Source organism: Dendropsophus ebraccatus, unplaced genomic scaffold, assembly GCF_027789765.1.
Source record: "Dendropsophus ebraccatus isolate aDenEbr1 unplaced genomic scaffold, aDenEbr1.pat pat_scaffold_462_ctg1, whole genome shotgun sequence".
Classification (NCBI taxonomy): domain Eukaryota; kingdom Metazoa; phylum Chordata; class Amphibia; order Anura; family Hylidae; genus Dendropsophus; species Dendropsophus ebraccatus.
The window spans coordinates 105,748-121,591 of record NW_027210068.1 but is presented as its reverse complement, the minus strand read 5'-3'; the positions used below and the strand labels follow the sequence as shown (position 1 = coordinate 121,591).

Below are 15,844 nucleotides of genomic sequence, written 5' to 3'. Positions count from 1 at the left end.
AGCACTTTACAATTCTGGGGGTACTACATAGGCAGAAATCAAGACATTACAGAGATATACTATAGTTATCCATACAAGAGGAGTGAGGTCCCTGCTCGCATGCATGAGCTTACCCATTATCAGGAGGGGGTGCGAGACAAAATGGCAGAGGGCAAAAGTGCATCATTGTCTTGTGGTTCGGCCATCTTTATAAAATAAGGCAGGGCAAGTAAGGGTGGGTGAACCTGTCACCAGCCAATGCCTACATGCACAGGTCTAAGTGCTTAATTCTTGGTGTTGTGTTGTGTGTGTGTTGGGGGGGGGGGGGGGGTTTGGGTAGCAGTCAAAATTAGGGAACCTGGTAAGCCTGCTTGAACAGATGAGTTTTGAGGGCCACGTTTGAAGCTTTGTGTATTGGAGGTGAGTCTGACAGTCTTGGTAATGCACATCCATGAACTGGTGCAGCTCGGGTGAAAGTCCTGGAGACAGGAGTGAGAGGTGGGATTAAGGTGGATGTTAGTCGTAAGTCGTAGAGGAGCGTAAGGCAAGGCAGTAGACAGAGATGAGGGGAGGAGATATAGGGAGGTGCAGTATAGGGAGGTGCAGAGGAGATATAGGGAGGTGCAGTATAGGGAGGGCAGAGGAGTATAGCAGGAGGAGTTTGTATTGGTATCCGTGTTTAATAGGGAGCCAATGTAGTGACTGGCAACAGGGGGGAGGCATCTGTATAGCGGCTGGACATGGAGATGAGCCTGGCCGCTGTATTGAGAATGGACTGGAGGAGGAGAGTTAGAGGATGGAAGGCCGATTAGTAAGGATTTGCAGTAGTCTAGACGGGAATGAATAAGAGCGACAATGGACAGTTTAGCAGATTCGACAGGAAAGAAGGGACGGATTTTAGAAATGTTTTTAGATGCAGATTACAGGAACGTTGAAGAGATTTAATATAAGGAGGAAGGACAGAGGACGAGCAAATATAACCCCAAGGCAGCGGGCTTGTTGTGTAGGGGTTATGGTTGCACACAGACAGAGATGTCAGGTGAGGGGCGGTTAGCAGAGGGAGGGAAGACAAGCAGCTCAGTCTTAGCAAGGTTGTTGAGTTAGGAATAGGGAGGGACATAGCATTAGAGACGGCAGACAGACAGTTACTGGTGTTTGTAGAAGAGCGGGGGTGATATCACGGGAGGAGGTATGTATGCTGGGTATCATCAGCATAGAGATGGTACTGAAAAACCAAACGTGCTGATGATTTGTCCGATGGTAAAGTGTAAAGTGAGAAAAGGTGAGGACCCAGGACTGATCCCTGAGGAACCCCGACTGTAAGGGGGAGAGAAGATGAGGTGGAGCCAGAAAGTGATACACTAAAGGAGCGGTCGGAGAGATAGGAGGAGAACCAGGAAGAGCAGAGTCCGTGAGGCGATAGAGCGGAGCGGGAGAGGAGGGAGCTGGTGGTCTACAGTGTCACATACAGATAGAGCAGAGCATGGAGAGGAGGAGCTGGTGGTCTACAGTGTCACATACAGATAGAGCAGAGCATGGAGAGGAGGAGCTGGTGGCTACAGTGTCACATACAGATAGAGCAGAGCATGGAGAGGAGGAGCTGGTGGTTACAGTGTCACATACAGATAGAGCAGAGCATGGAGAGGAGGAGCTGTGGGCTACAGTGTCACATACAGACAGAGCAGAGCATGGAGAGGAGGAGTGGTGGTCTACAGTGTCACATACAGATAGAGCAGAGCATGGAGAGGAGGAGCTGGTGGGCTACAGTGTCACATACAGATAGAGCAGAGCATGGAGAGGAGGAGCTGGTGGTCTACAGTGTCAAATACAGATAGAGCAGAGCATGGAGAGGAGGAGCTGGTGGTCTACAGTGTCACATACAGATAGAGCAGAGCATGGAGAGGAGGAGCTGGTGGGCTACAGTGTCACATACAGACAGAGCAGAGCATGGAGAGGAGGAGTGGTGGGTACAGTGTCACATACAGATAGAGCAGAGCGTGGAGAGGAGGAGCTGGTGGTCTACAGTGTCACATACAGATAGAGCAGAGCATGGAGAGGAGGAGCCGGTGGGCTACAGTGTCACATACAGATAGAGCAGAGCATGGAGAGGAGGAGACGGTGGTCTACAGTGTCACATACAGATAGAGCAGAGCATGGAGAGGAGGAGCTGGTGGTCTACAGTGTCACATACAGATAGAGCGGGAGCGTGGAGAGGAGGAGCTGGTGGTCTACAGTGTCACATACAGATAGAGCAGAGCATGGAGAGGAGGAGCTGGTGGTCTACAGTGTCACATACAGATAGAGCAGAGCATGGAGAGGAGGAGCTGGTGGCTACAGTGTCACATACAGATAGAGCGGAGCGTGGAGAGGAGGAGCTGGTGGGCTACAGTGTCACATATAGATAGAGCAGAGCATGGAGAGGAGGAGCTGGTGGGCTACAGTGTCACATACAGATAGAGCAGAGCATGGAGAGGAGGAGCTGGTGGGCTACAGTGTCACATACAGATAGAGCGGAGCATGGAGAGGAGGAGCTGGTGGTCTACAGTGTCACATACAGATAGAGCAGAGCATGGAGAGGAGGAGCTGGTGGGTTACAGTGTCACATACAGATAGAGCAGAGCATGGAGAGGAGGAGCTGGTGGGCTACAGTGTCACATACAGATAGAGCAGAGCATGGAGAGGAGGAGCTGGGGGCTACAGTGTCACATACAGATAGAGCAGAGCATGGAGAGGAGGAGCTGGTGGGCTACAGTGTCAAAAGCTGCAGATCCAGGAGAATGAGAAGTGAATGGTCACCTTTAGATTCGGTGGAGAGGAGATCATTAGAGACTTTAGTCAGGGCAGTTTCTGTAGAGTGGTGAGGACGGAAAGCAGACTGAAGGGGGTCAAGGAGAGAGTTTTCAGAGAGGTAGCGAGTAGGCTTGAATAGACCAGACGTTCAACAGTTTAGAGATAAAAGGAAGAGAGGGTTTTTTCAGTAATGGAGTGATGGTGGAGTGTTTGAAAGTCGAGGGGAAGATGCCAGAGGAGAGGAGAGGTTGAAGATTTTAGTAAGGTAGGTAGTGACAACAGGAAAGAGAGACTGGACGAGGTGTGAGGGAATAGGGTCACTAGGGCAGGTGGTGGGGGCGAGAGGAGGAGAGGAGTCTGGAGACTTCCTCCTCTGTCACTGGCTCAAAGGCTGAGAGGATGAGGAGGAACAGTGAGAGGAATAGGATTAATATTACCTGGGGAATGGGAGATGATCTCCTGGCGGATTGTGTCTATTTTGTCCTTGAAGTAGTTGGCTAAGTCTTCAGCACAGAGGTTAGTGATGGGTGTCTGAGGTTTGGGTTTAAGCAGAGAGTTGAGGGTATCAAAGAGACGTTTGGGTTATGGGAAAGAGAAGAGATCAAAGTGGTAAAGTAGGATTGCTTAGCAGAGTGAAGAGCAGAGTAGTCGCTTCTAAGCATAAGACTTATAATGTAGAAGGTGGCTGTTGTCTGGATTCCTCCACAGACGTTCAGCACACCTAGAACACCGTCTAAGAAAAGAGTTCTGGAGTGTGCCAGGTTGTGGCCGTCTGTGTCGGGCTGTTTGGGGTATAGGGGGTGCAAGTTTGTCCAGGGTGGTTTTGAGGGTGACGTGGTATTGTTTGCAGCCAAATTAGGACAGGAGAGGGAAGAGGTGGGGGGCAATGATAACTGAACGGTATCTAGCAGTTGTTGGGTGTCTATAGCGCCTAGGTTCCTATATGTGAGTGAGGTCGGGGTTGTCAAGAGGAAATAAATGATTGAGCGCATAGAAAATGCAATTGTATAACTCTGCAAATGGCCGTCAGCAAAGACCCAGGCTTCCCTTGTATTCTCTCTCTATCACCTCTCTGCCTATGTCTGCAGCTCTGTACCTGGTATGGACCTGACAGATTCTCCTGAGCTGTGATTGGTTGCTGTGGACCTGACAGATTCACCTGAAAGCTGAGCTGTGATGGTTGCTGTGGGCCAGCGACACCAGTTTCAGTGTTAAGCTATGCGCACACAATGTATTTTTATGACAAGAACGGCCGTTCTTGTGATAAAATAATGCACTGCATTGAACTCTATGCAAACAGCATCTTTTATTCACACGCTGTATTGAACAATGGCGGTGTTAGCTACAGCACACAAACAATTGACTTGACATTATTTACGGCCACTAGTGCAGGAACAACGGCCGTGGTTCAAACTGTGCACACATTGAACTGTATGGCCATTCTGATGGCTGTATATTGAACAGATGTCTATGGTTAATTGGATTCCAGGCACACCCAAACCTGCCTGCAATCCAAATAGAAATAAAACAGTGGCCGTTGTTTGACACTGCCAACAACGACCGATGTTTTGACTATGGGTGAACTTGCCTTACACAGTTGATAAATCTGGGCATAGCTGCTCCCATCCATAAACAGCGCCATATTGTCCCCGGTTTTTCTGTGGTATTGCAGCACATTTTGTAGTGAAGTGAATAAAACTGAGTTGTAATACCACATAAACACCTGAGGATCAGCATGGCGCTGTTCTTGAAATAAATCAGAAATAAATAAATCAATACATTTATAATTCTGGATAACTCACATAAACCCCTAGATCTAAGATAAAAGCTTACACTGATTTGTTAGTTTATTGTCCGCATTTTCAAACAAAAGTGACAATTAAAATTGTAAATTATACCAAAAATTGGGTGTGCAGTATATAGGAGAGTTTTCTATGCAACACAATATGACGGTATATGTATATGTATGTGTGACACCAATATGACGGTATATTACCCCAATGTGTACTGGATGGGATTCTAATAAAATGATCCACAGACACTGATTACTCATCTATCTTCATTATATACATCTGCGGCGCTGGTTGGGGAAATTGTACTTTTTATTGATATTCCGTCACCATTTTGATGGCCGCCATATTGGATCAAGGGCAAATTTTCCAATGGGAAGGTGGTCCTGTAGCACATAAAAAAACAGAATTTTCTCAGAAATGGATTGCCACAATCAGGTTTGCAATATCTCTCTTGTTCAGATATCTCGTTTTACCGTTTGTAATTGTATTTTTCAATAAAGAAAAAAAACAATTGGCCAAGACAAAGATGGCAAAGGTATAAGTAGAAGTATGAGTGTAAAAAAACTAGAAATACCTTGCGTTGAAAAGATACTTCACACCTATTCACAAACATAAGTGTGCGGGTTCACAACAGACACCCAGCTAGAAAAGAGTGGGGTCCTCCTAGCCAGAGCTCCGATTCTGCAGATTATTGCTCCTTGTAATAAAGACAATGATCATCGACTGATTGGTTATTTTTGGTCCTGACCTACAAACATTGGCCGCCGACTCTGCGCATCACTACGTGTAATAATGATGCACGGCCGATGGCTGATAAACTGTATAAAGAAAATAATAAAGTAAATACAGACCTCTGCCCGCTCCCCGATGCTTCTGCCCGCTCCCCCATATTTTCCTGGCTTCTGCCCGTTGTCCGCAGCTGCCAGTGGAACTTCACAGACCGTCTCTGAAGTTCCACCAGCGGCTAAGGACAGCGGGCAGAAGCAATGAAGATACTGGGGAGCAGTATGCAAGAGCAATGTGATCGGCTTAGTAATCCCGCTGTCTGCCCTCTCTATGGAAAAGGTAGAGACAGCCCAGGACCACATGGAAAAACCTAGATGTTATCCAATGGTCCTCGGGCTGCCCCCCACCTTCTCCACAGAGCGGACTGACAGCGGGATTACAAATCTGACCATTTTACTTCATAGCCCACTAAATCAGCCCCCGTCTGTTTTTGGAAGAAGTGACTGTGTGTATAATCCTGGATGAGCAGTGTAATAGTGCCACCACCTACAACCTATCCCATCCAAGCACATAGGTCAGATGGGCACAGAAGGAGGTCTCATGCTCAGCAATATACCAATGTCCTCTGCTTACTCTCTCTATTTCCTATTTCAGGCTGGACTGGATGACGGCGAGGGTGAGTTTTGTCTATAAATCTCTATGTATCTATGTATCTCTACAATGTATAAAGCAGTTCTCAAACTAACGCTTTTCTATTTTTTTTCTTTAGATGAAGAATCGGATTTCGGGTGAAGTAATCTAAACTGAAGATGTAAAACTTGTGTGACCTATAATTCCTCCCCTATAGACCCGATCATCACTGATGTTCTAATGTGTGTTAGTGTTTCACTATCTTCTCTATTCTATCACTAACAGGAGCGACATCGACGACATCGAGGAGGATTGGACGATTGGGAGTAAGTTCTCATAGTCTCGTCTTCAACAACAATCCTATAGAAATTACAGGTGTTAGGAGCTTTTTGTTGTTTTTTAAGGGGAATTCACAAAAAAAAAAATTCTTTTGAATCAACTGGTGCCAGAAAGTGCCAGAGATTTGTAATTTACTTCTATATAAAAAATATCCAATACTTATCAGCTGCTGTATGTCCTGCATGAAGTGGTGTATTCTTTCCAGTCTGACACAGTTGCTCTATGCTGCCATCTAAGTCTGGGACAGGAACTGCACTGTAGAGCAAATCCCCATAGAAAAACCTTTCCTGCTTTCCAGATGGAAAGAATACCACTTCCTGCAGGACATTCAGCAGCTGATAAGTAATGGATGACTTGGGATTTTTTAATGGAAGTAAATTACAAATCTCTAAATCTCTGGCACTTTTCTGGCACCAGCTGGTTTGAAAGGAAAACTTTTGCTTAACATCCTTTCTACTACCTTCTTATTTGTGAAGTTCTGCCAGAAAACTGATGTCTCCACGTGTGTTTGGTTCTCACCATTTCCCTATTCTATCACCAACAGCAGCGACGACATCGATGAGCGTCTGGAGGATTGGAGAAGTATCTCACAGTAACATATAGTATAGTAATATAATCATCAAAGACATGTTTGCAGGGGGATCAAGTATTAAAAAACAAAACTTTGAAAAACAGCATTTGGAGCTTCTGCATTTTGGAGTGCCAGAGATTTGTCATTTACTTAAAAATTTCCAAACTCTTCCAGTACTTATCAGCTGCTGCACGTCCTGCAGGAAGTGGGTATTCTTCCAGTCTGACACAGTGCCCTCTGCTGCCACCTCTGTCCATGTCATGAACTGTCCAGAGCAGCAGCAAATCCCCATAGAAAACCCACTTCTACTATCCAGACTGGAAAGATTACACCACATCATTGCAGGACATGCAGCAGCTGATAAGTAATGGAAGACTTAAGATTTTCAAGTAATGGGTTCAATGGTTCAAAGTAATGGGTACAATAAAGGAAGCGTTTATATGTCTCTACCTGCAGGATCCACTCCTGGTTTTGGCTCAAAAATCCAGTGGAGATTTCCAAAAAAACTGTCTTGTGTGAAACCAACTCAATCACATTAACGTAAAGTGATAAAACAAAAACTTTTTTTTCTTTACAACGAATTCATTGCATATCAACAATCAAAATAAATATACAAAAATATAAATGTCATCATCCATTTGAAGTGAAGGAGGCGGGATCCGTTTCAAGTCCGCTCGATCCCGCTCCTTTACTGAGTGGCCTGAGCGGACCTGAGAAGTCACGGCTCGGGAAGCGGCTGGGAATCGGGCACCGGAGCGCCGCGATGCGGGCCTGCCGCTGGAACCGGGGAGGTGAGTGGACGGCTTTTTCCCGGCCACCTCCTCCCCGGTCCCAGTAAAAAAGTGGCCCCCCCACTAAGTACCCCTTTAAGAAAACACACAACACTAGTAAAGATCTAGCCGCCATACCTAGAGCACACCCAAGGTCCAAAAGTGACGTAAGGAAACCACAAGAAGACAAAATCACTGATTGTGGTGACTTTCACATCTCATCCCAAATCCCCAGTGCTAACAGCGCATTTATAGTCAGATCATCTGGTCTAATAAATCTGGGCCAGTGGATTTCCAATGTACATGTTTCTATAAAACTTCCCCCAACATGCAGCACTTGGAGGACAGACTAATATCCCCTTTATAATATGCAATTATTATTTTATTATTATGTAATAGGTGGAAGATGGCCGTGATGGACGCCCCCATGGATATTCAGGTAATTACACTACACGAAAACAGCAAAAAAATCTAATAAATTATTTTTACAATAGTTTTCGCCCCCGCTCGCACACATTTCTGCCCTTGCCATAGACTCCATTTTATGGTCGGACGGATTCCGCCGTCCACCCAAAGAATTGACTTGTCAATTCTTCGGGTGGATGGCGGAATCTGACCGACCATAGAACAGAGTCTATGGCATGGGTGGAGATGTGTTCCAGCGCGAGTGGCCTAATCCGAGACGGGTTACCAGTGAGGAATTGAAGAGGAAAGTTTTCTGCTTGAAATTCATCTATTCAGCTCTGGCAGAATAGGAGCAGAATTCAAGCGGAATTCAAACCCCATTGACTTCTATAGGATTCTCCTGCTGGAATCGGCCCAAGAAATTGACAAGTCAATTCTTTGTCGGAAGGCGGATCCGCGGCAGAAAATTCTGCTGTGTGAACAACAGAGCAGAAATACCATTGAACACAATGGAATTGCTCTATTCAAATTTTATGGGAAGAATTTCAAGCGGAAATTTAGGGTGTGCTCACATTATGGAATCCGCACGGATAACCTGCCATGGATTCCATTGCCCGCATCTCCTCCTGTTCCATTGACTCCATTCTATGGTCGGGGGGATTCTGCCATCCGCCCAAAGTATTGGCATGTCAATTCTTTGGGCAGATGTCGGAATCCGCCCGACCATAGAATGGGACAGGTGGAGAGGCAAACGTGTGCGAGCAGGGGCGAGCGGCGGAATCCACTGGAGATTATCCGTGCAGATTCTGAAGAGTGAACACACCCTAAGAGCGGATCCCGCTTTAAATTCCTCGCCTATTCCTCAATGTGCACATCCCCTTAAAGTGACACTGTCACCCCCTTTGTGCATTTTGACATCTCTACACAGGTGTAAAGGGTAAATTTAGCGTTTTTCATACCTTATTTCATATCATACGTCATGGTGCTTGTTCAAGTAAAAAGTGTCCTTTTATCAACTGCAGATAGTATTAAGTGGGCGTGGCCTTGCAGCATTAGTGCCACTTAGCCCCGCCCACAACAACACTGTTGGCCCCACCTCCTTGACGCCTATTGGTTGGCCGACGTACGTAAAGGGGGTGGGGTCTAGACCTTTCGGCCAGCCTGTTCCAATAGCCAACGAGGGGGCGGGGCCAACTGTGGCATTATGGGCGGGACTAAGTGGCGCTTATGCCACACAACACAATCTGCAGTTGATAAAAGGACACTTTTTACTTAAACAAGCACCATGACGTATGATATAAAATAAGGTATGAAAACCGCTAAATTTACCCTTTACACCTGTGTAGAGATGTCAGAATGCACAAAGGGGGTGACAGTGTCACTTTAAGGGGAAAACTGGCAGTGATGACAAGGGGTTAATAAATATCCTGATGGATTTCATGTTCTTATTGAGATATCAGAATAAATAACATTTTCTGAAAGTTTCAAATGGGACCAAGTACCAATCCTCCTAACCAACCCTATGTTCTCTGTTACAGAGACGACAAGTACCCGCTTCACGGTTGGATCCCAAGCCTGGAGACCATCGTGTAAGTATGAAGAAGCAGCGGAGATATAATCATCCATCTACATGATATGACAATATGAGTCCATTTATATCTGTGTTCCCCACCAAATACTCACATATGTATATTCACATATCCCCAAACACTATGGGGCAGATTATATATGTGCAGCCCTGAGCACATTGAGAAAGGGGCACAAAAAGCTGTGGCCTCCATCTGCTACTAATTTATCCTGGTTTATGCCGAAAAACAGGGAAAAATCAGGGCAGAAACCTACACCTGCTGCGGAGCACTTGTAGATTTCTATACCTGCTGCGGAGCACTTGTAGATTTCTGCACCTGCTGCGGAGCACTTGTAGATTTCTATACCTGCTGCGGAGCACTTGTAGATCTCTGCAGCTGCCTTGTGGTAGGTACAGGTCCTGCTGGATTTACTCTGGTCTTAATAAATGTCTATATATATTTATATACACAAGCTGGTTTATGTTCTATATACAGTGAGACTGACGAAGAGGAGGAGGCGGACGAGGCTGCAGACTTTTCCAGGTGAGGGCTCAAAGCTTATTGCATTGTGAATACATGTTTATTTATTTTACCATCCTGTATAGAGAGAGGAGCGTCAGGAAGACATGATGTGTATATGTGTGTGTGTGTGTGTGTATATATATATATATATATATATATATATATATATATATATATATACAAGCTGGTGTATGTTCACAGTGAAATCGACGACGACGAGGAAGATGGCGCGGCTGCGGACATCCCCAGGTGAGGGCTCAAAGCTTATAGTATTGTGAATACAAGTTTTTTTTTTTTTTTACTATATTGTATAGAGAGAGGAGCGACAGGAAGATAGAATGTGTGTGTGTGTATATATATATATATATATATATATATATATATATATATATATGCAAGCTGGTGTATGTTCTCTACACAGTGAAATCGACGTCGACGAGGAAGAGGACGTGGCTGACGACATCCCCAGGTGAGGGCTCAAAGCTTATAGTATTGTGAATACACGTTTATTTTTTTCCCATCCTGTATAGAGAGAAGAGCAGTGGGAGGGCAGGATAGGGGGCGCTCTAGTTAGACAGAGAATCATATTTTTCTATTTATTTTAACAGCATTTATTCACATTACAAACTGCTGACACTGGGACTTAGTTGTTAAGGTCCCCCGTACACTTTATACTTTAGCTGGCTGTACCTGCAATATACAGTACTATATGGTCATTGTATAGAGCAGTGTACAGCTCACTACATTACTATTGCAATCACCTTCTTTACAATAAAATATTTAATGTGTAATATAACAATATATTTATATATGAGATGGTTTACGTTCTATACACAGAGAAGAAGAGGAGGACGAGGAGGACAAAGGGACGGCCGTGGAGATCCCCAGGTAATGAAACAAAACCTATAACATTGTGAAGCAAGGAATTGTTATTTATCATGCTGTATATAGAGAGAGGACGGGGGGCGCTCTATTTGGAGGTGGGATCTAATTTCTATTGTGGGTAATGGTGAATAGTATATTACTGCAGGTGTGAATAGGGCTGGTAAAAGAGCATTGTTTCTATATAATCTGCTCAGAAATTCTGGTTTCCTTACACTAACCATTGATTTCCCTCCATTTCTTGGTCGTTTCTCCTCGGCAGAAGCAGCAGCAGGAGGAGATCCATCTTATCCAGGTAAATATATGGGATGATACATTTACATGATAACACACCTCTATTGCTGCACTGTATATCCTCATGTCATCACTATATATTATATTATCAGTCACATATAATAACCACGAAAGGCCTCATGTACATAATACAGACATACAAGTGACATGGTGCCGCCTGTATCTCACCCACTAGGATAGCACTGAGTCCCCTCTCTCCAGTGTAATGTCTATTCCCCATCACTGCTGACGGGTCTGATCTCAGGAAAGTCATGCTGGTTTTTCTCCTTCCCTTATAGACTGCGGGCGCTGTTCTGCTGCTGCTGCGCCACCAAGGAGGAGTAAAGGTGAGTACCCAAAATCCCCTCACACCTCAGATCACTTTTATTCTGACTGTATATTCATATGGAGCCTATATATGTAACCTGTCATTATTAACACATTGCTTGTTATATATCCTATCTAGGTAACACAGCGCCGCCAGAGTGAGGAGAAGACACCCGACCATCTGGAGCTGTCTGGAGGAGGAGGCGTCCGGAACATCAAGTGGTAAATGGGACGCCCATAACATCCGGAGGATACATTTACACACATGGGGGAGGAGGAGCCCCCTTTTACCATCAGAGATAGGAGGAGTAGACACTCACAACACCTAGAGGGGTCTGGAGGAGGTGCCCTTAAAGGGGTTATCTAGGCAACTAAAAAGGCATTTCCTTCCTCGCCGGTGTCTCACGTCTGGTTTGGTCTCCTCTCACACCATCATCTTCTCACCTGGCAGAACGGAGGCGGCCTGAGACAGTGGGGCAGGTACTTTGTTGTGATTGTCGCATGCGGGTGAAACCAGTGGCGGCGAGTTTCACCCACATGTGGTGATCACACCATAGTACCTGATCTACTGTCTCAGACCTTTGCCAGGTCAGAAGATGTTGGAATGAGATGAGTCCGACCTGGAAGTGAGATGCTGGTAATGGTGGAAATATCTTTTCAGCTCCCCAGATAACCCCTTTTAACATCTAGAGGCAAATTAGGGGCCCGTAACATCCGGAGGATTTATTTGCCTCACAAGGGGGAAGGAGGAGCCCCCTTTTACCACCAAAAATAGGAGGACTAGACTCTAAGAACACCTAGAGGGTCTGGAGGAGGCGCCCTTACAGGGGTTATCAAGGCAACTAAAAAGGCATTTCCTTCCTCGCCGGCGTCTCACTTCTGGTTTGGTCTACTCTCGCACCATCATCTTCTTATCTGGCAAAACGGAGGCGGCCTGAGACAGTGGGGCAGGTACTTTGTTGTGATTGGTGCATGCAGGTGAAACCAGTGGCGGCCAATGTACAAACAATGTTGCCGCTGTCATCACAACATTGCGCGTACATTGACCACTGCTGGTGGTGAGTTTCACCCACATGTGGTGATCACACCATAATACCTGATCTACTGTCTCAGACCTTTGCCAGGTCAGAAGATGTTGGGATGAGATGAGTCCCAACTGGAAGTGAGATGCTGGTAATGGTGGAAAGGAAATATCTTTTCAGCTCCCCAGATAACCCCTTTTAACATCAAGTGGTAAATGGGGCGCCCATAACATCCGGAGGATATATTTACCACACATGGGGGAGGAGGAGCCCCCTTTTACCATCAGAGATAGGAGGAGTAGACACTCACAACACCTAGAGGGGTCTGGAGGAGGTGCCCTTAAAGGGGGTTATCTAAGTAACTAAAAAGGCATTTCCTTCCTCGCCGGCGTCTCACTTCTGGTTTGGTCTCCTCTCACACCATCATCTTCTTACCTAGCAAAACGGAGGCGGCCTGAGACAGTGGGGCAGGTACTTTGTTGCGATTGTTGCATGTGGGTGAAACCAGTGGCGGCCAATGTACAAACAATGTTGCCGATGTCATCACAACATTGCGCGTACATTGACCACTGCTGGAGGTGAGTTTCACCCACATTTGGCGATCACACCATAGTACCTGATCTACTGTCTCAGACCTTTGCCAGGTCAGAAGATGTTGGAATGAGATGAGTCCGAACTGGAAGTGAGATGCTGGTAATGGTGGAAATATCTTTTCAGCTCCCCAGATAACCCCTTTTAAAATCTAGAGGCAAATTAGGGGCCCGTAACATCAGGTGGGTTTATTTGCCTCACATGGGGGAAGGAGGAGCCCCCTTTACCATCAAAAATAGGAGGACTAGACTCTAAGAACACCTAGAGGGGTCTGGAGGAGGCGCCCTTAGATAAGTTAGCTAGGGAGCTAGAAGGCATTATCTTTCCTTTTGTCTCTCCTCTGGTTTGGTGTCTTCTCATTCTACACTATCTGACTTGGCTTAAAGGCGGCGGGCTGAGATAGTGGGGCAGGTACTGGGCATCGATTGTCACATGTGGGTGAAACCAGTGGTAGCCAATGTACACATGATATTCCATCATTATGCATATATTGGCCACTACCGGTCGGACTGGTTTTACCCACATGTGGTTATCACACCATAGTACCTGATCTCCCACCTCAGCCGCCACCTATACCAGGTCAGAAGTTGTCGGGATGAGATGTCACCAAACTGGAAGTGAGATGCCGGTGAGAGAGGAAAGGAAATGCCTGTTCAGCTCCCCAGATAACCACTGTAACACCTAGAGGCAAATGAGGCGCCATTAACATCATTGGGGTTCATTTGCCTCAAATGGGGAAAAGGAGGAGGCCCCCTATAACATCAGAAAAAGGGGGAGAAGACTCCTTTAAACATCTGTAGGAGTCGGGAGGAGGTGTCTGTAGCATCCGTAGGCAAATTAACATCCATCAGAACTTGACTGGGCATCCTCCAATATCCGGCTGGCATCAGAAACCACCACCTCCTGATGACCCTCTACACCCCAGGAGCAGCCGGTGAGTATTTCCCATCTGGCACCTGGAGAGTTCAGGAATAATAGCTGCTTGTTGTAGCCCTGGGGCCATTGACACCAGTGATCTTACCACAGCGCTATTATCCCTGAACTCTCCGCTACAGGCCTGGTAAGTATCGCACCTCACAGACACATGACGACTACACACACACACATATATATATATATATATACACATAAACATGCACTACACATAGATAGCGGCTGTGATCCTGGGACTTGCTCTGATCGCCACATTTGGGGTCGGGAAGGAATTTTTCCCCTTGAGGACAATTGACTCTTCCCTCTTAGGGGTTTTTGCCTTCCTCAGGATCATCTCAGCCTCACAGCCCCCACAGTCATACATGTCAAATTACTCTCCCTATAACTTGAAATAAAATATCTTTTTTTGCCCCGTTACATCTTTGTGTCTGTGTCTTTACTTCCAGGTAGTGTCCGGATCATTCCGCACATGGTGATACCAAGTCTGGCTGTTTTTAGTTACATTTTTATTTGAAAAATGGGAAAAAGGGGGTGAGTTAAATTTTCATCAAGTGGGCAGTTTTCTTATATTTTTTATTTAACATTTTTTAAAGGTTTCCTATTATTTGGACAAACTTCTGATATGTCATAGTGACACGCTAGAAGATTGTGTGGGTGGGGAAAGGGTGCTGAGACCCTTACTGATTGCTGGAATGAAGGGGAAGAAGTGCAGTAGGTTAATCCCCCCTCATAAGTAGATGCCCCCGGTAGTTAGGCAATTTCCCCATTAGGTGTGTAGGGGGGGGGGGGGGGGTGTTACCTCCTATTGCAGTACACAACGCATGTCACGGCACTCTTGCTTTACTTGATGACAGTCTTCGATACCTGCTTAAACATGAGAACTACACTATGGTCATAAGAAGGAAAATAACAGTGGACCATGGAAACACCAAGTCACATGATCAGGCACAGGTGACAAGTATCCATTACCGCTACACAAAGAACAATACAGCCAATAATACCGCCATACAGTGGTCAGAATCATTTGTACACAAGTTATCACACTGCCGACTATATGAGAGAGTAAAGCACTGATCAGAGGATCTGGAGGATCGGTCAGATCTCCTGACATGTCTGGTTTAGGAAAAACTCATATTCCCGAAAGCAATTGTGGAGAGTCTCTTCTGAGCGCTCTGCATTGTGTCACTCCTTTTATTCCTGCTGGAAATGTATGAATAAATGGTCGACTATTTGCTACAAAAATACATACATTTATTTTAATAAAGTTATCTTACAAAGTAATGTAACTTTATTAAAGCAATGTATTAGTAAATTAAGGGGGGTATTTTTGCGTCTCCAGAACAACCTTTAGTGGTTTGGCAACTAAAAACCTTAAAGAGGTTATCCAGGATTGGTAAAACATGACCGTATTCCTATAGAAACAGCACCACTCCTGTCCTCAGTTTGTTTATGGAATTGCAGCTCAGATCCACTGAAGTCAATGGAACTGAGTTGTAATACCACACACAACCTGAGGACACGTATGTCGCTATTTGTGGAAGAATGTTTTTCCAATCCTAGATAATTCCTTTAAAGCGAATCTGTCATCCATTGAACACCTACAGAACAAATGACAGTGTTATACACTTTGTACTGCAAGGTTAAAGGGAAACTATTACTACTGGTGATATCTCTCACCAGGGGCGTAACTAAAGGCTGATGGGTCCTGGTGCAAAATGTTAGC

At 45.5% G+C, this 15,844-nt stretch overlaps 1 protein-coding gene across 5 annotated transcripts in view; it reads left to right on the top strand.

Annotated features, from left to right (window-relative positions):
• Positions 1-9,538: 9,538 nt before the first annotated feature.
• LOC138776683 (probable DNA-directed RNA polymerase subunit delta) overlaps positions 9,539-15,844 on the top strand; it is a 51,155-nt gene continuing 44,849 nt past the window's right edge. For all 5 annotated transcript variants that reach the window (XM_069956173.1, XM_069956169.1, XM_069956172.1 and 2 more), the window contains exons 1-8: positions 9,539-9,592; positions 10,067-10,114; positions 10,295-10,342; positions 10,515-10,562; positions 10,931-10,981; positions 11,238-11,270; positions 11,548-11,595; positions 11,715-11,797. The gene's annotated coding sequence lies outside the window, so the exon portion shown is untranslated. The remainder of the gene's footprint in view (positions 9,593-10,066; positions 10,115-10,294; positions 10,343-10,514; positions 10,563-10,930; positions 10,982-11,237; positions 11,271-11,547; positions 11,596-11,714; positions 11,798-15,844) is intronic.